The sequence below is a fragment of the Cherax quadricarinatus genome, chromosome 50 (assembly GCF_038502225.1).
Source record: "Cherax quadricarinatus isolate ZL_2023a chromosome 50, ASM3850222v1, whole genome shotgun sequence".
Taxonomy (NCBI): Eukaryota; Metazoa; Arthropoda; class Malacostraca; order Decapoda; family Parastacidae; genus Cherax; species Cherax quadricarinatus.
In genome coordinates this window covers 17108112-17128674 of record NC_091341.1, presented here as the reverse complement: position 1 = coordinate 17128674, position 20563 = coordinate 17108112, and the positions used below count along the sequence as shown (strand labels likewise).

The 20563-nt window shown below is 44.4% G+C and overlaps 1 protein-coding gene across 9 annotated transcripts in view; it reads right to left on the bottom strand.

Annotated features, from left to right (window-relative positions):
* The window catches only part of Hsepi (D-glucuronyl C5-epimerase), a 607106-nt gene that overhangs the window by 194639 nt on the left and 391904 nt on the right, over positions 1 to 20563 (bottom strand). For 8 of the 9 annotated variants that reach the window (XM_070095437.1, XM_070095438.1, XM_053786105.2 and 5 more), the window contains one exon: positions 9668 to 9894. The gene's annotated coding sequence lies outside the window, so the exon portion shown is untranslated. Of the gene's footprint in view, positions 1 to 8703; positions 8953 to 9667; positions 9895 to 20563 lie in introns of all 9 variants that reach the window. The other variant, XM_070095439.1, reaches the window with a different exon arrangement.

Genomic DNA, 20563 nt, shown 5'->3' with positions numbered 1-20563 from the left:
GTTCACCTCTAGCACCGAGTGAAGTCGTGACAGCACTTGTCGAAGATGTCTTGTGATGAGTTGCATGCCTGGAAGATGTCTTGTGATGAGTTGGATATCTGGAAGAGAATTCTTAATATATTGGCTTCTGGGTTTGGCAGTATAAGTGACCGTAGCTTCCGGGTTTGGCAGTATAAGTGACCATGGCTTCTGGGTTTGGCAGTATAAGTGACCATGGCTTCTGGGTTTGGCAGTATAAGTGACCATGGCTTCTGGGTTTGGCAGTATAAGTGACCGTGGCTTCTGGGTTTGGCAGTATAAGTGACCATGGCTTCTGGGTTTGGCAGTATAAGTGACCATGGCTTCTGGGTTTGGCAGTATAAGTGACCATGGCTTCTGGGTTTGGCAGTATAAGTGACCATGGCTTCTGGGTTTGGCAGTATAAGTGACCATGGCTTCTGGGTTTGGCAGTATAAGTGACCATGGCTTCTGGGTTTGGCAGTATAAGTGACCATGGCTTCTGGGTTTGGCAGTATAAGTGACCATGGTTTCTGGGTTTGGCAGTATAAGTGACCGTGGTTTCTGGGTTTGGCAGTATAAGTGACCATGGCTTCTGGGTTTGGCAGTATAAGTGACCGTGGCTTCTGGGTATGGCAGTATAAGTGACCGTGGCATCTGGGTATGGCGGTATAAGTGACCATGGCTTCTGGGTATGGCAGTATAAGTCACCGTGGCTTCTGGGTTTGGCAGTATAAGTGACCATGGCTTCTGGGTTTGGCAGTATAAGTCACCGTGGCTTCTGGGTTTGGCAGTATAAGTGACCATGGCTTCTGGGTTTGGCAGTATAAGTGACCATGGCTTCTGGGTAAGGCAGTATAAGTCACCGTGGCTTCTGGGTTTGGCAGTATAAGTGACCATGGCTTCAGGGTTTGGCAGTATAAGTGACCGAGGCATCTGGGTATGGCAGTATAAGTGACCATGGCTTCTGGGTATGGCAGTATAAGTGACCGTGGCATCTGGGTATGGCAGTATAAGTGACCATGGCTTCTGGGTATGGCAGTATAAGTGACCGTGGCTTCTGGGTTTGACAGTATAAGTGACCATGGCTTCTGGGTTTGGCAGTACAAGTGACCATGGCTTCTGGGTTTGGCAGTATAAGTGACCATGGCTTCTGGGTTTGGCAGTATAAGTGACCATGGCTTCTGGGTTTGGCAGTATAAGTGACCATGGCTTCTGGGTATGGCAGTATAAGTCACCGTGGCTTCTGGGTTTGGCAGTATAAGTGACCATGGCTTCTGGGTTTGGCAGTATAAGTGACCATGGCTTCTGGGTTTGGCAGTATAAGTGACCATGGCTTCTGGGTTTGGCAGTATAAGTGACCATGGCTTCTGGGTATGGCAGTATAAGTCACCGTGGCTTCTGGGTTTGGCAGTATAAGTGACCATGGCTTCTGGGTTTGGCAGTATAAGTGACCATGGCTTCTGGGTTTGGCAGTATAAGTCACCGTAGCTTTGGGGTTTGGCAGTATAAGTGATCATGGCTTCTGGGTATGGCAGTATAAGTGACCATGGCTTCTGGGTATGGCAGTATAAGTGACCATGGCTTCTGGGTTTGGCAGCATAAGTGACCGTGGCATCTGGGTATGGCAGTATAAGTGACCGTGGCTTCTGGGTATGGCAGTATAAGTGACCGTGGCATCTGGGTATGGCAGTATAAGTGATCATGGCTTCTGGGTTTGGCAGTATAAGTGACCGTGGCATCTGGGTATGGCAGTATAAGTGACCGTGGCTTCTGGGCATGGCAGTATAAGTGACCGTGGCTTCTGGGCATGGCAGTATAAGTGACTGTGGCTTCTGGGCATGGCAGTATAAGTGACCATGGCTTCTGGGTTTGGCAGTATAAGTGACCATGGCTTCTGGGTTTGGCAGTACAAGTGACCGTGGCATCTGGGTATGGCAGTATAAGTGACCATGGCTTCTGGGCATTGCAGTATAAGTGACCGTGGCATCTGGGTATGGCAGTATAAGTGACCGTGGCTTCTGGGCATGGCAGTATAAGTGAATGTAGCTTCTGGGTATGGCAGTATAAGTGACCATGGTTTCTGGGTATGGCAGTATAAGCGACCGTGGCTTCTGGGCATGGCAGTATAAGTGACCGTGGCTTCTGGGCATGGCAGTATAAGTGACTGTAGCTTCTGGGCATGGCAGTATAAGTGACCATGGTTTCTGGGTATGGCAGTATAAGCGACCGTGGCTTCTGGGCATGGCAGTATAAGTGACCGTGGCTTCTGGGCATGGCAGTATAAGTGACCGTGGCATCTGGGTATGGCAGTATAAGTGACCGTGGCTTCTGGGCATGGCAGTATAAGTGACCGTGGCTTCTGGGCATGGCAGTATAAGTGACTGTAGCTTCTGGGTATGGCAGTATAAGCGACCATGGCTTCTGGGTATGGCAGTATAAGTGACCATGGCTTCTGGGTATGGCAGTATAAGCGACCATGGCTTCTGGGTATGGAGGGTGTTAGGTAAAAGGACGCAAGTGCAACTGATATAACATTTTATTGTGGCAACGGTTCACTAACATGTTGTCGGTAATTCTAGCAACATTAATACACGGAGGATGTTATTGATGGGTTCCAGTTGTTTAAATATTGAAAGAATGAATAACTGTACGGGAACAGTGTATATAAAATGCAAAATGATCACCAAATAGACGGAAAGGAATACGTGAAGGACCTCGGTGTAATTCCGTCAGCTGATCTTTCTTGTAAGGAACACAGTAAGGCAATTGTCACGAAAGTCAGGAGAATGACGGGATGTATGAGAACTTTCATTGCAAAGGAATAGGGCCACTTGTGACACCATTCAAATCGCTTGTTTTCTGTTGCTTAGAATTTTTTATTATAATCTCTTTTGCTTAGAGTATAGAGTTGACGACTCTGTTTAGGGCAGAAGAGTTATCAGAACTGGAACAGAGTCAGAGATCATTTACAACCTGTATAGAATCAATAAAGTTTTTACATTGTTGAGAACGTCTCAAAGTCCTAAACATGTACTTACTGAAGTGGAAAAAGAGAAAGATATGAAAAAATATATGTGAAAGGTACTTGAGGGCCGTGTCCTTAAGGGAGGAACACGGCAACCGTCCTGGTAGCACAAGCTAATCAGGTCCAACTCACACCCACCCACACCCACTCATGTATTTATCCAACCTATTTTTAAAGCTACACAACGTTCTGGCCTCTATAACTGTACTCGGGAGTTTGTTCCACTCATCCACAACTCTATTACCAAACCAGTACTTTCCTATATCCTTCCTGAATCTGAATTTTTCTAACTTAAAACCATTGCTGCGAGTCCTGTCTAGGCTAGATATTTTCAGCACATTATTTACATCCCCTTTATTTATTCCTGGCTTCCATTTATACACCTCAATCATATCCCCCCTAATTCTACGTCTTTCTAGAGAGTGAAGATTCAGGGCCCTTAGTCTATCCTTAGTCAATCAATATCTCCAATCAAGACAGCTGTCAGAGAATTGAAAAAAAGTTAATGTGGTCCCCATATATGAAAAGGGATGGACAGACAAGTGGCATTGAAATATATGTATTTTGTCAAAAGGTCCTCTAAAGACATTGAAGCATTCAGATATTTTTTAAGAGTAAATCAACACGGATTTGGAGACTGAAACGTATGACGATGTTTCGGTCCGACTTGGATCACTAAAAATTAAAAATTCTCTTTTACGAACTTCCTGGAGTTCTATGACGGTCACAGACGTAAAACACGAAAGACAGGACTAGATGAACTGCTTCTTCTTGGACTATAACAAAGTATTTGATCAAGTTAAGAGTCAAGCCAGGAGTTCAGACTCGACCCTGAATTACACAAAAAGGTAAGCGCGCGCGCACACACACACACACACACACACACACACACACACACACACACACACACACACACACACACACACACACACACACACACACACACACACACACAGTCTTCCACTCTCATGTCATCAACAGGATTGCTGAACATTGATTCAAGGTATTCTTCAAGGGTTTCACTTATTTCTGTGGTCATCAGTGCATGAACCTTCCCAGGCGAGACAGTCAATACAAGAGGTTGTTAACTACATCTTGCATAAGTGAAGAATGTTTTGGATATTTCCCCAGGTATCCCGGGCGACTTAGTGCTCATTTTGTTTCTCGTGTCTAGTATGACTAGACTCTTCTACAGTATATAGGCGTCAGCAATGATATATAAGACATCCGGTATTCTAATTGTAAAAAAGTGTATTTTTTAGTTAATATATTTTAACTTTAGTGGTAAGCATTAAAAAGTTCGAAAAATCGTATTCTCAATAAGTTTCAAATAGAAGCGGGTAATGGCTCGTTGTAATTTTTCTTTTGTTTATTGTAATATCTGCTGTCTTCTGAGTAGCAGCAACTATTTTGCTTCTCCGATAAAGTCTTCTACTTTGTAGCTTTGTGTCTGATCTACTTTTAATCCGTATCACCTTGTATGCTTCTACACTCAACCTCTATGTGAAATGATTATGTTTAAGATTGTTTAGCTGAGTTTTCCCAAGAAATATTTGAGAGAATCTAGTTAAGCCCCAATTTATTCTGTGACTGTTCAAGTGTACTAAGCCTTCCTTCTTGTTGGGTACTTAGTTTCTCAGTATTACTCTGTACTTCCAGCTTGTTGCTGTGTACTGTTTGTGAGATCATTGTTCTAATAAGGGCAAGGCTAATAAATTAGGGTTAGGGTTGAGCAAGGCATTGAAGAGCAGGGGCGGGTAGGCAAGGTAGGGGAGGGTGGGGGCTTGGTGAGGCAGAGAAGGGTGGGGCTGGGAGAGGCAGGGCCGGGTGGGGTGGGACTAGGTGAGGCAGGAAAGGGTAGGGTGGGGCAGGTGAGGAAGGGCAGGGCACAGCATCGATCGCCACCCTCGCCTGTTAACTTATTTGCTACGAAGATAATCTAAGAGGATAATGAGTAAACATAACCACTGTAACACCTAGTGGTTCTGTTTAGTGGTGGTCGCTGTTTACAGTGGTACCCTCTTAGTGGTCGCTGTTTACAGTGGTACCCTCTGCTTAGTGGTCGCTGTTTACAGCGGTACCCTCTGCTTAGTGGTCGCTGTTTACAGCGGTACCCTCTGCTTAGTGGTAGTCGCTGTTTACAGTGGTACCCTGTTTAGTGGTCTCTGTTTACAGTGATACCCTGTTTAGTGATGGTCACTGTTTACAGTGGTACCCTATGTTTAGAGGGGGTCGCTGTTTACAGTGATACCCTCTTTAGTGATGGTCGCTGTTTACAGTGGTACCCTGTTTAGTGGTGGTCACTGTTTACAGTGGTACCCTCTGTTTAGTGATGGTCACTGTTTACAGTGGTACCCTCTGTTTAGTGATGGTCGCTGTTTACAGTGGTACCCTATGTTTAGAGGGGGTCGCTGTTTACAGTAGTACCCTCTTTAGTGGTCGCTGTTTACAGTGATACCCTCTTTAGTGATGGTCGCTGTTTACAGTGGTACCCTCTTTAGTGGTGGTCGCTGTTTACAGTAGTACCCTCTTTAGTGATGGTCGCTGTTTACAGTGGTACCCTCTTTAGTGATGGTCGCTGTTTACAGTAGTACCCTCTTTAGTGGTGGTCGCTGTTTACAGTAGTGCCCTCTTTAGTGATGGTCGCTGTTTACAGTAGTACCCTCTTTAGTGATGGTCGCTGTTTACAGTGGTACCCTCTTTAGTGATGGTCGCTGTTTACAGTAGTACCCTCTTTAGTGGTGGTCGCTGTTTACAGTAGTACCCTCTTTAGTGATGGTCGCTGTTTACAGTGGTACCCTCTTTAGTGATGGTCGCTGTTTACAGTAGTACCCTCTTTAGTGGTGGTCGCTGTTTACAGTAGTACCCTCTTTAGTGATGGTCGCTGTTTACAGTGGTACCCTCTTTAGTGATGGTCGCTGTTTACAGTAGTACCCTCTTTACTGGTGGTCTCTGTTTACAGTAGTACCCTCTTTAGTGATGGTCGCTGTTTACAGTGATACCCTGTTTAGTGGTCACTGTTTACAGTGGTACCCTCTGTTTAGTGATGGTCGCTGTTTACAGTGGTACCCTATGTTTGGAGGGGGGTCGCTGTTTACAGTAGTACCCTCTTTAGTGGTCGCTGTTTACAGTGATACCCTCTTTAGTGATGGTCGCTGTTTACAGTGGTACCCTATGTTTAGAGTGGGTCGCTGTTTACAGTAGTACCCTCTTTAGTGGTGGTCGCTGTTTACAGTAGTACCCTCTTTAGTGATGGTCGCTGTTTACAGTAGTACCCTCTTTAGTGGTGGTCGCTGTTTACAGTAGTACCCTCTTTAGTGATGGTCGCTGTTTACAGTGGTACCCTCTTTAGTGATGGTCGCTGTTTACAGTGGTACCCTCTTTAGTGATGGTCGCTGTTTACAGTGGTACCCTCTTTAGTGATGGTCGCTGTTTACAGTAGTACCCTCTTTAGTGGTGGTCGCTGTTTACAGTAGTACCCTCTTTAGTGATGGTCGCTGTTTACAGTGGTACCCTCTTTAGTGATGGTCGCTGTTTACAGTAGTACCCTCTTTATTGGTGGTCTCTGTTTACAGTAGTACCCTCTTTAGTGATGGTCGCTGTTTACAGTGCTCTTATGAAGACTAATGGACTGAACACATCGACTCCAGGTTGAGAGACTGTTTACCTCAAACTGCTCATCTTCCAGCGTTCTCAGTGTTAGACTGAGGAAGTCACTAACTAGCGAAAAGTTTCCAGAATAAAGATGCTCAATTCTTGCCCAAGTGTCTTAATTATCAGCTTGTCGGTTTTCTGAATCATTCATAGAAAAAGGAAACCTGGTCTCAGACCGGGCTGGGAGGAAGAAAACGGGAAGCCGGCCACAGATATGGGCATTTTCCACTTCTGGTACCTGTTTTACAGTAATAATAATAATAATAATAATAATAATAATAATAATAATAATAATAACTCAATTTCTACAAGTACAGATACAACTTATACAGACCTTAGCTGACATGCAGAACATTTCCGGAAAATTAGATTAATACACAAATAACCCTCAACCCAGGATGCGACTCGCACCAGTCGACTAACACCCAGGTACCTATTTACTGCTAGTTGAACAGGGACGGCCAGGTGTCTTAAGGAAACACGCCCTGATGTTTCCACCTGTACCGGGGGATCGAACCACAGACCTCAATGTGTGAGTTGAGTGCGCTACCAACACCCCAACGGGACACCCCAACAGTTCCTTGAAAGGAATTGTAAACAATGAACAGGATTCTAGACGTGAGAGCGCAAGAACTCTTGGGCAAGACTTTTCTTGTTTTTAAAGATCTTGTAAACCAAACTGAAGTCTACCTTGGATTTTAAGCGTTTGAAATTTCTTAAATTGGCTTGTAACACACAAATGAAATGTTGATAAATCCATATATATACTCCTGTAAATCCTTTTGAGGCATAGTTCCTAGGCCTTTTATGTATCCATATGCCACTGTGCGGCCATCTACAGGACGGATATGAGGTACACAAACTAGCCATTACCATCTATACGATGAATACGAGGTACACAATAAACTAGCCACCACCATCCACAGGATGGATATGGTGTGCACAATAAACCAGCCACTTCAGCGGCAAAATCTAATCTTACTACGCTTAATTATTCGTAAACTCGAAGCCTGGTCTCAGACTGGGCCGCGGGGGCGTTGACCCCCGGAACCCTCTCCAGGTATACTCCAGATGTGTGTTTTTTTTTTTGTCCTATGAGATGATCTGCCTGCGTTCTGTATTTTGTGCTTGTTTTGCCACGTCTTTCATTAAGAAACACAATCAAATGCAGTAATGGCAAGGAAAATAAGAGGGCGGATTATGAGAATATTAGAAACAAGAGAAGCAACGCCAATGATGGCAGTGCTCATATCAATGGTACTCTCACGACTTTATTGTTCTCCTGCGTTCCATTCAAGGCAGGAGAGACAACAGATCTGGAAAATGCACAGCAGTCGTTTACAAACCGTATATAATCAGTAAAACAAATATTCAAAATGCCTTAAAAGCGCTTGGATTGTTCTCTCATGCAGATACTCGTCCGGTTCCCAATTTGAATCAGTCACCCTCGAAGACATAGTTTTGAGGTGGTCAGTCCCTCAGCCTGGAGGAAAGCTCTGTTCCATAGTCTGGAACAATGTGAAGCTAAAGTAACAGAATGGAGACTTACATACTGTCAAAGGTGACGCGAATATAATCCTGACGACAGACTGACCACCTCGTAACATGTTCAAGGGTGATGGACTGATTGCATCGTCTTTACATCTCTACTCCTTCCGCTGCCTTCTCTGTATTCGACTGAAGAAGCCTACACAGTAGGCAAAAGATACCTAACTGTTGCACATGTATCTTACTTATCAACGGTCAAGACTCTTCTACCTGTCACCAGCAGGAATCACAAATACACAAGAAACGAAGGCAAAAGTTTTCAAGATGAAACCGGGCCATCTTCTGCAAATTCCCGATGAGCTGGGTTTTGATGGCTACGAGGGCCTGTGGGCCGCTAACACAAATAGCCTAGTTGTATTGAGACCAGACTACAAGGGTAGAGGAACCCTGGAAACAATTACAGGTATTTCACATGTTCATTCGTACCCTGCATAAGCCGTTGTACTATGTCATGATTGAACATTAAGTTATATTACTTTGCCCACTGGAAGACTTTGTCTATCTGTAATTTGTGTCTTCCACAGTGTCTTTCACCGTGTCTTCTACCATGTCTTCAACTGTGTTCATTGTCTTCTACCATGTCTTCAACTGTGTTCATTGTCTTCCACCATGTCTTCAATTGTGTCTTCCACTATGTCTTCTACCGTGTGTTGCAGCATGTCTTGCACTGTGTTTGACTGGGCGACCTGCATGCTCCCTGGTCTCTCCCCACATTCAGCTGGGACCTGCAGATCATAAAACATTCTAAGAGGTAACCGGTGTAGTGAGTCAGCTGTGACCCTAACATGTGTACCACACACACACACACACACCTCTGCCCATAATACATACACACATACACATTCATCCATAATGCACACACACATACACGTTCATCCATAATACACATACACGTTCATCCATAAAACACATACACGTTCATCCATAATACACACACATACGTGTGCACTTATAAAACACATGCATGCACCCATAATACTCGCCACACACACACACACACACACCGTTCTTTCCTACGCCGATTAATTTAGTGTTTTTTTTTTCTTTTTAATTGGTGAGGGGAAACTAAAGCCACAGCTGGTAACTGTGACTGACTGTGACTGGCTGTGATCGACTGACTGACCGACTGTGCGGCACATTCATCAAAACTAGCGAGGGGACGACAGACAAACGCTGGTTCCTCATTGGTGAACGCGTTACACATTAGCCACAACCTGCGTGAATCCAGGGAGACAAAGCAGGTGTGTGATTGGTAGAAAAGTAGGGCGCAACCAGAGCCCCTGAGGCTCCCTAGATACAAAGTTCCACTGACCACAAACAAAAGTTTCATGCAGGTCCCACGCCACAACTCACTTGTTTCTAATCCACCACGAACGGCCTGACTGATTTCTGATTGGCTAGTTCGGATAGACTGCTAGGAAAGATAGCTGGGTTGCTTACTTGCTGGGTGTCTGGCTGGCTGGCTAGCTGCCTGGCTGCCTAGCTGGCTGACTAGCTTGTTGGCTGGCTGCCTGTCTTGCGAGTTATCTGGTTGGGTAGCTGTCTGGCTGGTTGGTTGGTTTCCTGGCTGGTTCTCTGGCTGGTTTTCTGGCTAGCTGGCTGCCTGTCTAGTTATCTGGCTGGCTGCCTGGCTAGGACCGCACTTCACTGAGACCCGTCACGCTATCCTGTGAAAAAGAAAATGGTGTTAGCACACGCAACAATAAATAGGACAAAGTAATGTGATCACTAAATTGAAGGGAAACTAGAGTATTCCGATGCGAGTTAGTGAAGAGTATTGCTGAAATTTGGGTTAGAGTAGGAGGTCGTTAAGGGACATTCAGCCATTCACAGAGCACTGTCACGCGCACACAAGTCATCTTGCACGCTAGTCTCTGCCCCTCTTTCCTCAAACAAAAGGCTATGTCATTTTCCATAATATAAGACTGCAGGTATCAAGATGTTTCCCGGCCGACTGTCTACCTGTTTCTCCGGTGATGGTTCCAGGATGATCACGTGTGTTAAGCCTGACCTGACCTGATCCAAGGTTACCTCAATAAAACTTATTTTTCATCCATAAAAATGCAAAATGTGACTAGCACAACCGTGTAGAACGCCTGGGTACATTATTTTGATGTCTGACTACCATGAAGCGAAACGTCTTCAAAAATAAAGATACCCAGGTGATACACATATGACTTAAGTCATCGTTACTATATATCAGTAATGCATTGGTAACAGAGTCTAGCCTAAAGGAAACCTACCCTGCACAAAATAAAACTAGAAATCGTATCTTAACTCACTTCATATCCCAGAATATAATTTTCAACAAGCGCAGGTGAAAGATGCATCGGAATTTACACCTGGAAAATACTGAGAGTGGGGTACAAATACCTACACTGGGCAGATAATAATGTAAGCTGGCAAACAGTATTTCAAAGACTCGTTAAGCTAGTGAAACCTTACATAAAGAAGACACATATACAGCGTATGAGGAACGTTTATTTAGGATAAGTTTCGCCTACCAGGAGCTTTCTCAATGAAGTACCGTAGCTCGGTTATTAGAGCACTCAGCCCGCACACTGAGGTCCGTGGTTCGATGCCTGGTACAGGTGGAAATATTGAGGCTTGTTTCCTTAAGACATCTGCTGTCCCTGTTCATCTAGCAGTAACTAGGTACCCGAGTGTTAGCTGACTGGTGGGAGTTGCATCCTAGGGGAAAAAATTAACTTAATTTGCCCAAAATGCTCAGCATAACTAGGGATTTTCTATACAGTATGTCACTGATATCAGCTAGGACTGTATAAGTTGTATTTTGTACATGCAAAAAATAATTAATAATAATAATAATAATAATAATAATAATAATAATAATATTATTATTATTATTATTATAGCTCCATTTCCGGGGCGGACAACGTCATAAAATCCTATTTTGTTCCCTGCTTAAAGTCTCCTTGAATTGCCGCCCTAATGTTAACCCGCGGCTTAAGAAGCACACTACGAAAATATAATCATAAAGAAGCAAGTAAACCTTTTAAACATACATGAATTAACTTATAAAACCTTAAATGTCTTCAAGGGGAAGTTTGACAACTTATTCAAGCAGTTTCTTGGTCAGCTGGCTTGTGGTGTCTACGTCGAACTGCGTGCCATGAACACGAGCAGCCTAAATGACCAGGAGGCCAGGTCTGGGAACGGGTCGCAGAAGCCATGATCGCTAAAACCATTACACAAACACCTATCACGTTCACTGGTAATAACAAAACTGCTGCTAAATTGTTATAATCATAACCACGATTTTTACAGAGGTGGACCAGTAAGCCAGCAGAGGGTCTTGGTCAGATGACCAAAAGCTCCAGCTGTGGGTCATTATATTAATAAGACCCGCGTCAGGAAACACTTGTCCTGTTTCCTGACAAACATTATACCTACCTACCTGTAACGTTCCCAAGGTCACACGAAATGACGGCCATGACAGTACCAGTGCACCTCTGTATTTTAAGATATTTCTGCTGCTTTTGTTGCAGTCGTTGCTGTTGATCTTACTGCTGTACGGACTGCCATACCTGTAACCTGCTTCAAGGATTATCTTACCCTCGCAGCTAAGCCTCAGACCAGGTTTCCCTGTTGACCGTTTGGTCGGTTATGCTGTTTGTGATGTTGGCCAGTAGGCTTACTGAGCCATCAACCCGACTGGTCAGGAATTTGCAAGTGTGATCCATTTTCCTCTTGAGAACTTCTCCCTTCTACCTGTTAATCTTGATGTTATAGCAGCAGCAGCTGTTACTGCTGCTGCTGCTGCTCTAGAAGCAGCGTGTTGTTGAAGCAGTGCGTTGTTGCTGCTGCCGCTAACCCTGTCACCAGTTTTAGAGACCAAAGTATTTTCATGGTTAATACCTGGGTCGCAGCCTTAATAACCCTCCTTCGGTGTGTAGACCTAAAAGCTACCCACAGTCCATTCTCCCAATCAAAATCACTATATTATCTTAACGCTAAATGTGTTACTATGATACTGGAATGATAACACCACAAGACTGCACCAAGGCTCGCTAGGTCGCCTCTCCGTGTCCTGATTGATAAAACATATATGCAACAGTTAGGGTATCTTGATTCCGAGACGTTTCGCCTACACAGTAGGCTTCTTCAGTAGAGAACAGAAGAGTGAGCAGAAGCAATGGAGATATAAACGCGATGTCATCAGTCTTTTACCTTCGAAGACGTAGTTATGAGGTGGTCAGTCCCTCAGCCTGGCTAAGGGACTGACAACGTGTCCTGATCACACTCGAAAACATTTTTATCGCCTTTATGTATCACTACATGTTATGGTATGATATGTTTTGTTTTATTAGATTTTGGTTATAGAAAACAATTTAACCTAATTAACCTAAATAGCCAGGTATCGTTGACAAATATGATAGAATAGTATGGCAGGTATTGTCGACAAGTATTGCAGTGCAGAATGACAGGTATTGTCGACAAGATAGTCTCTTGTCACGTCTACAACTACAGAACCTTGACAAAGCTCATTCTAGGTAAAAGCGTGGGTTGCACCTGCTACTCTTAACATACTTTTGGTCAACGTTTCTAGCCACGGCTAACCGAAAGTTACTAACGTGTTAGAAGAGTAAATAAGAGGGTAATAGCAATGGGAAAACTAGTTATCGATATAGGAACAATAACAAGGAAGTAGCACATTGGAACACTGCACAGCTGCCAACTCAATACCACTGAGGTAAAAATAGATCTGCTGAAAAGAATTGCTGCCAGAGAGAGAGAGGAGAGAGAAAGAGAGAGAGAGAGAGAGAGAGAGAGAGAGAGAGAGAGAGAGAGAGAGAGAGAGAGAGAGAGAGAGAGAGAGAGAGAGAGAGAGAGAGAGAGAGAGAGTGAGTTTAGCTGGGACTCGACCCATACAACCACAAAATAGATAAGATATATTGCACATAGGTAAGCGCGCACATGCACGCACACACGCACGCACGCACACGCACACACGCACGCATGCACGCACACGCACACACACACAAGCTACGAACACCACAATTCAAAACTTCATCAAACAAATTCTAGAGCAAAATACAAAAAAAAAATCGCTATGTTTCATTAGTGTAGCGCTATTTTTAGCAAGGGAGTAGACTAGCGTCACGATGATGATAATGATGATGGTGGAGCAAGCCTTGCAATAATGTCGCCCGAGAAGCCTGCCTATTTATCAACGCAACTTGTCGTAATAATTGCAAGTGACGGGACAGTTACGACGCCCACACTAAAAATGGGGGGAAGGGATGGAGGAGGGGGGAGAGTAATAGAGGGGGAAGGCAACAGATGGGGAAGGGGGTGGGGGTGGTATCGACAATTCATAACGCCTCTATTATTAGCGTAGAGGTGATGCCCATGGCCGGGAGGGTCACCCACACTGCTCAGGTTCTTATGCCTGTTAACAGATGGCGCCTGTAACACACACATAACGTAACCAGATATCTGCTGAGACATGCGCTCTGAAGGAGAGGTGGGAGTATGTTGCAGTTTTTGAACCGTAGTGTAGGCACGCCTCTGGCAAGACAGTGATGGAGTGAGTGATGATGAAAGCGCTTCTTCTTCTTTTTCGGGTCACCCTACCTCGGTGGGAAACGGCCGATGTGTTAAAACAAAAAAAGACATGCAACACCTAGGTATCTGTACCTTGGTTATAGATAGTATGGTGATACCCACTAACTGTGCAAGACACTTGGGTATAGTTCAGGGCATTTACTGAAAGAAACGTCCAAACGTCTCCTCACAAGCGGCTGATAAAGTGGCTTGTGGTGAAACGTTTCTTTTAATAAATTTTCTGTAATGTACACAGGTGCCTTTTTCACACTGAAAAAAAAGCCTCTGTGCAGGAGAAACGTCTCTCTAATAAAGATACCCAGGTGTTTCACACGTATTTTATCCAGCTGTCGACAGTATAGCTTCATTTAATTGGCAAGGTCCCTGGCCGAGTCTTGAATCACGTGACCCCTCGCACATAAGTTGCCCCTTACATGCCTCTCTGTCTCACTCTCACGACCGGCCTAGCTTCTCCCTACGAGCCCCGTGAGGGCGGGGACTGTGGCTAGGCCTGGGGACAGTTGGTCCCACAGATGAGGGGATACTTGTACCTCCTCCCATGGGAGACTTAGATCTCGAGACACTCCCCAGATAGGGAGCCAAGGCCGGGTCACCACTACTTGGAAAAGACTCGGGCCGGGAGAATACCGGCAAATAAAAAAAAAAAAAAAAAACTCTCACGACCAAGCCAGAGACAGGCAGACTGGACCCGCCACCAGTAACAATATAAGGCCTCCAACATTTCAACAGTTGTTCCCTTGCTACCATCACTTATATCAAACCCTAACACGCCTATCTACCTACCTGGATTCTACGTGTACAGTATTCCGGGGACCAACGCCCCCGCGGCCCGGTCCACGACCAGGCCTCCCGGTGGATAAGGGCCTGATCAACCAGGCTGTTACTGCTGGCCGCACGTAGTCTAACGTACGAACCACAGCCCGGCTAATCCGACACCGACTTTAAGTATCTGTCCAGCTTCCTCTTGAAGGCGGCCAGGGGTCTATTGGTAATTTCCCTTATGCATGGTGAGAGGCTGTTGAATAGTCTTAGGCCCCAGACACTTATGATGTTTTCTCTTAGTGTACCAATGGCGCCCCTTCTTTTCATTGGGCGTTATTTTGCACCGCTTGTCCAGTCTTTTACTTTCGTAGAGAGTGATTTCTGTGTGCGGATTTGGGACCATTCCTTCTAGGATTTTCCAAGTGTAGATTATGATACATCTTTCTCGCCTGCGTTGCAGCGAGTACAAGACAAGTGCTTCCAAGCGTTCCCAGTAGTTCAGGTGTTTGATGGAACCTATACGTGCAGTAAATGTTCTCTGTACACTCTCTAGATCTGCAATTTCACCTGCTTTAAATGGAGATGTTAATGTACAGCAGTATTCCAGCCTAGAGATAACCTGATGAACTCTGATACAAGATTTCTTCTCCTAACAGTATCATTTGAGCTCTGATACAAGACTTCTAACAGCATCATTTGAGCTCTGATACAATATTTCTTTTAACATTTTAACTTGAGATAACAAAGTCATGTAACACGGTGTATTTCCACTGAGCTGCCTTGTCATCCTCCTTCACTGCGATGCCACCCATAACAATCCACTAACACCTTGGTGGGCACTTATTCACTGCTGGATGAACAACTGTGAGCAGAAGTCAAGAGAACTGCTCGCACGTCTCGCCCAGCCAGGGAATCGAATCCAGGTCATTTTGGGTTTCAGCAGAAACTCTTTTTATCACTGAACTACAAGGTTCTGACACACTAATACTGGACCAGTCAAGAACCACCAGACCACCTAGAAACAAAACACTGATACTGGACCAGTTATGGACCACCAGACAATACAACACACTTGAACTAAAGCGCTAAGCCAGCAGGGAGTCACACACATCCTGGGGGTAACAATGAACAATCTGGCTTGATGCAAAGGGAAATCTTCAACACCCTCCATCAATAGCCCCTTCACCGGCGTTAATGTCTCCCACCTCCCTTAAATGAAGACGAAGTCATGATAGCAGCAGTAACGAAGGTTCTGCTAGCCTCTCGCTGAATGTTGCCTTCACTGAACCTCTGATAACACACTCACCTTATCTCTCTCTCTCCATCTGGCAATGCAATTGTTACCTTCAGGATTTATAGTGGGGAGGGAGGGGTGTCTCATTTATGGTAGGGGGAGGGGAAGGAAGAATGTCTTACTTATGGTAGAGGGACGGGGAGGAAATGTCTTACTGATGGTAGATAGAAAGGGAGGGAGAGAAAGTATGTTTTATTTATGGCAGAGATGGAGGGTGAGAAAGAGTGCCTCATTCTTCAGCTTTACAACTTTACATTATTTGATCTCATTATCTTGTGAAGACATCACACCACAGATATTCGTTTCTTGATGTAAGACATTGTATTACATGAAGCTGAAAACCCGGGTGGACGATCCCGTGCGGAGAGTGGTGGAGGCTCGGGCCTGCGTCCGCGCACTGCGGTGACTACCGTCATCTTCATCCACCACATCCTCACTATCTGCTGGAGTTTTTCACAGCTATATATCTCAAGTCTGTTATGAAGCTTTCTAAATACTATAGGAAATTGTCAGGACTCTTGACGGATTTCTCCGTAGAGTTACTGACCAATTCCTACTTTCCTAGTGGTTTCTCCGTAGAGTTACTGACCAATTCCTACTTTCCTAGTGGTTTCTCCGTAGAGTTATTAGTCAGTTCATACTTTCCTAGTACTACTACTACGTTCTGCTAGTGCCAATAACCTCAGTGCTCACGCCAGCAACCAGAGGCGTGGAACCATCAAAAGACAGGCAACAGGTAGCGTAATACAAGACTTCCTCACTAGTTTGTGTGATAATCAGAAGACAATCTTTATACTATATGTACTTGCTGCCACATATCTCTATGTCTCACACGTCAATATTATTGTGCCTCACACTGTATACTCTCAGTGTATCCTGTCCACCGTTTCCCATTACCACTGACTGACTGACTGATACTTATTCCATTTATATTCTCTCACAGAGCGATGGAGGAAGAAATGGAGGAATACAAGGAGGAAAAGAAATCAAGAAGTATGGAAAAGTCAGGCAGGAATAGAGGAAATCATGGAGGGATGGAGGAAGAAAGTGAGGAAAGGAGGGAAACAAGGAGGTATGCTGGAGAAGAAGTATATGAGGAGCTACCTGAGAAGGAAAGAAGGTCACTCCCTCTCTAGGGAGCGAGGGAGAGAGCGTAAGTTAACTCAAGAGGGAGGGAGGCAGCTCACCCTTTGTGAGGGAGGGAATGGCATTAGGGAGGAAATAGAATGAGGGAAGGAAAGGCAGCATCAGGGAGGGAATGACATGAGGAAGGAGAGGAAAGGAAGGAATGAGGAGAGGAAATGAGAGGAAGGAGGAAGGGAGGGAGGGAGGGAGGGAGGGAAGGAAGGAAGGAAGGAAGGAAGGAAGGAAGGAAGGAAGGAAGGAAGGAAGGGAGGGAGGGAGGGAGGGAGGGAGGGAGGGAGGGAGGGAGGGAGGGAAGGAAGGAAGGAAGGAAGGAAGGAAGGAGGGAGGGAGGGAGGGAAGGAAGGAGGGTGCTGGTCCAACCTCTTTAAGAGGTACACGCTTGGCTGGCCTCCAGGCTGAGTGAAGATACGTTACTGGTGTGGAGGTTGGACCTCCATTCCACCATCCCTCCTTTCCTCTACACCTCCCATGGTGTCCTGCCTCTTTTCCATCCATGTCAATGCTTCTCCTTTCCTCCCCCTTTCCCTCCAAACACTTGTACTTAATTCCCTCCCTCCAAACACTGATATTTACCTCCCTTTCTCCCTACTAGCGTAACATAGCTATGACGGAGATCATCCTTCCCTTCAACATTCTCTCCCTCCCTCCCTTCTTTTTCTTTCTTAAAATCTGAATCCTCCCTTGTTTCCCCTTCTTACAACCTGCTTCCTTCCTCTTTATCCTGACCAACTTTTCTTCCCTTCTGCTTCCCTCCAAATTCCCGAGCTTGCTAAATGCACCACTTCCCTTCTGCTGCTAATCTTCCCCCCTCCATCCATCCTACTCTTAGGCCCACTCCCTCCCTCCACTCTTAATAAGGCCTGATCACGGCACTTCTCCCACTTACCATTTCAAGTGCACGCCTCTTATTCCACCTACCCAACACACACACACACACACACACACACACACACACATAAAGCTCATTGTCAAAAATACTGAAATATATACAGAGACAACACTATGTAACCAGAGTGTAAGAATGATTCATTTTACAGAGCCCACACCAGTACCATAAAGCTCATTGTTATATAAACACTGTTATACACTCTCAACCATACCAGCCTGTGGCCACATTCTCATCATTCACATTTTTTTGCTACATCATTATCTGTACAATAAGACGTTCACCAGTAATAAGAGAGGTAGAAGCATCAACATTGAGCGCGCTTAATACATTACTTCAGAGAAAGATGTGTTGATTTACTTGAAACTTTAGCACTGACAAATTATGCAATGTGCATAACTATTGCAAATGTTGAATGTCCACCTGGTATTATGTGGAAACATGCTGTACCTGGAAGGTGTTCCAGGGGTCAACGCCCCCGTGACCCGCTCATGACCAGGCCGCGTTTATACCTGACTACTGTGCAATAATAATTATAGTGAAGGTTCCAATAATGTAACTTTTGTGTAGTAATAGTAACAATGAAGGTACTATTAGTGTAACTATTGTGTAGTAACAATAACTAGTATTATAGTGAAGGTACTATTAGTGTAACTATTGTGTAGTAACAATAACTAGTATTATAGTGAAGGTACTATTAATGTAACTATTGTACAGTAATAGTAAGTAGCATTATGGTGAAGATATTATTACTGCACAACACACAAGTACACAGTAACTAGTCACCGCTCTCAGTCTGTAGCAACAATATCAAACTTACATCACTAATGTTTACTTACTATCAAATATGCTGTAAACGCTTTAACAACACTGAAATTCATTTACAGCTGGTAAACTGTTCTTGATCCAAAGAACAGGAGCTATCCTAACATCACTTGAATCACCTCAAACAGAATGCAGATGTAGTATACACAGATTCTGCAAAAGTCTTTGACAAGTGCGATCATGGTGTAATATCACACAAAATGCCTGCTAAAGGGATAACTAGCAAGCAGGCAGATGGATCTTCAACTTTCTAACCAATCGAACACAAAGAGTTCTGGTAAATAGAGTTAAATCGGAAGCTGCCATAGTGAAGAGCTCTGTTCCACAAGGCACAATACTCGCCCCTATCCTGTTCCTCATCCTCATATCAGACATAGACAGAGATGTAAACCATAGCACCGTATCATCCTTTGCAGACGTTACTAAGATCTGCATGAGAGTGTCATCTACTGAGGATACGGCAAATCTCCAGTAGATATAAACCAAGTTTTCCAGTAAGCAACGGAGAACAATATGATGTTCAATGAAGACAAATTCCAACTACTCCGTTATGGAAAACTGGAGGAAATCATAGCTAGAATTGAGTATACAACAAATTCTAATTACACAATAGAGTGGAAAAGTAATGTGAAGGACCTGGGAGTGATAATGTCTGAAGCTCTCACTTTCAAGAATCACAACAGTGCCACTATCACATCTGCGAGGAAACTGATAGGATGGATAATGAAAACATTCAAGACAAGAAATACCAAGCCAATGATGATCCTTTTTAAATCACTTGTTCTCCCTAGGCTGGAATACTGCTGTACATTAACATCTCCATTCAAGGCAGGTGAAATTGCAGATCTAGAGAGTGTACAGAGAACCTTTACTGCACGTGTAAGTTCCATCAAGCACCTCAACTACTGGGAACGCTTGGAAGCACTTGACTTGTACTCAGTAGAGCGCAGGCGAGAGAGATACATCATAATCTATACCTGGAAGATCCTGAAGTAATGGTCCCTAATTTGCACACAGAAATCATTCCCTACGAAAGTAAAAAAAAACTGGGCAAGCGGTGGAAAATAACCCCCAATGAAAAGTAGGGGCGCCACTGTTACACTAAGAGAAGACACAAGTGTCCTGGGCCCAAGACTGTTCAACAGCCTCCCACCAGCCATAAGGCGAATTACCAATAGACCCCTAGTTGTCTTCAAGAGGGAGCTGGACAGATACCTAAAGTCGGTGCCGGATCAGCCGGGCTGTGGTTCGTACGTTGGACTACGTGCGGCCATCAGTAACAGCCTGCTTGATCAGGCCCTGATCCACCAGGAGGCCTGTTCATGGACCGGGTCGCGGGGGTGTTGATCCCCGGAATAGCCTCCAGGCAGACCTCTCCTATACCACAACCACTGTAAGATCGTGAAAGACTTAGTGCTAGCCCATGTTTATAACATAATAGTAGAGCATTAGAGAAATGCTGATGATCAGTGTGATGAAAGGGTCATAAATATGTCATTTGCTTCAACACTTCACAGTTCATATACAAGATTACTGAGTCATTGTTCACTATGGCTAATATACTTGCAAAAAATAATGTTTAAGCAGCGTAAATTGCACTTCATATACATGACAAACTACCATAATATTCACAATGTCTTAAACACTCCTCACAAAAATTACAGTGTTTCTCTCTAATGAGAAGTCATAACAGCTAAAAAAAAAAAGCACTTAGTTGTTCATTGTGTCTAAAAGACTTTTCCTACAAATCTGTATCTGACACACGACACTTCAGAGAGAGTAAAAGAATTCTCTCAAAAAGTCTGATTTAATGAAACATGGAACGTCATCCAGG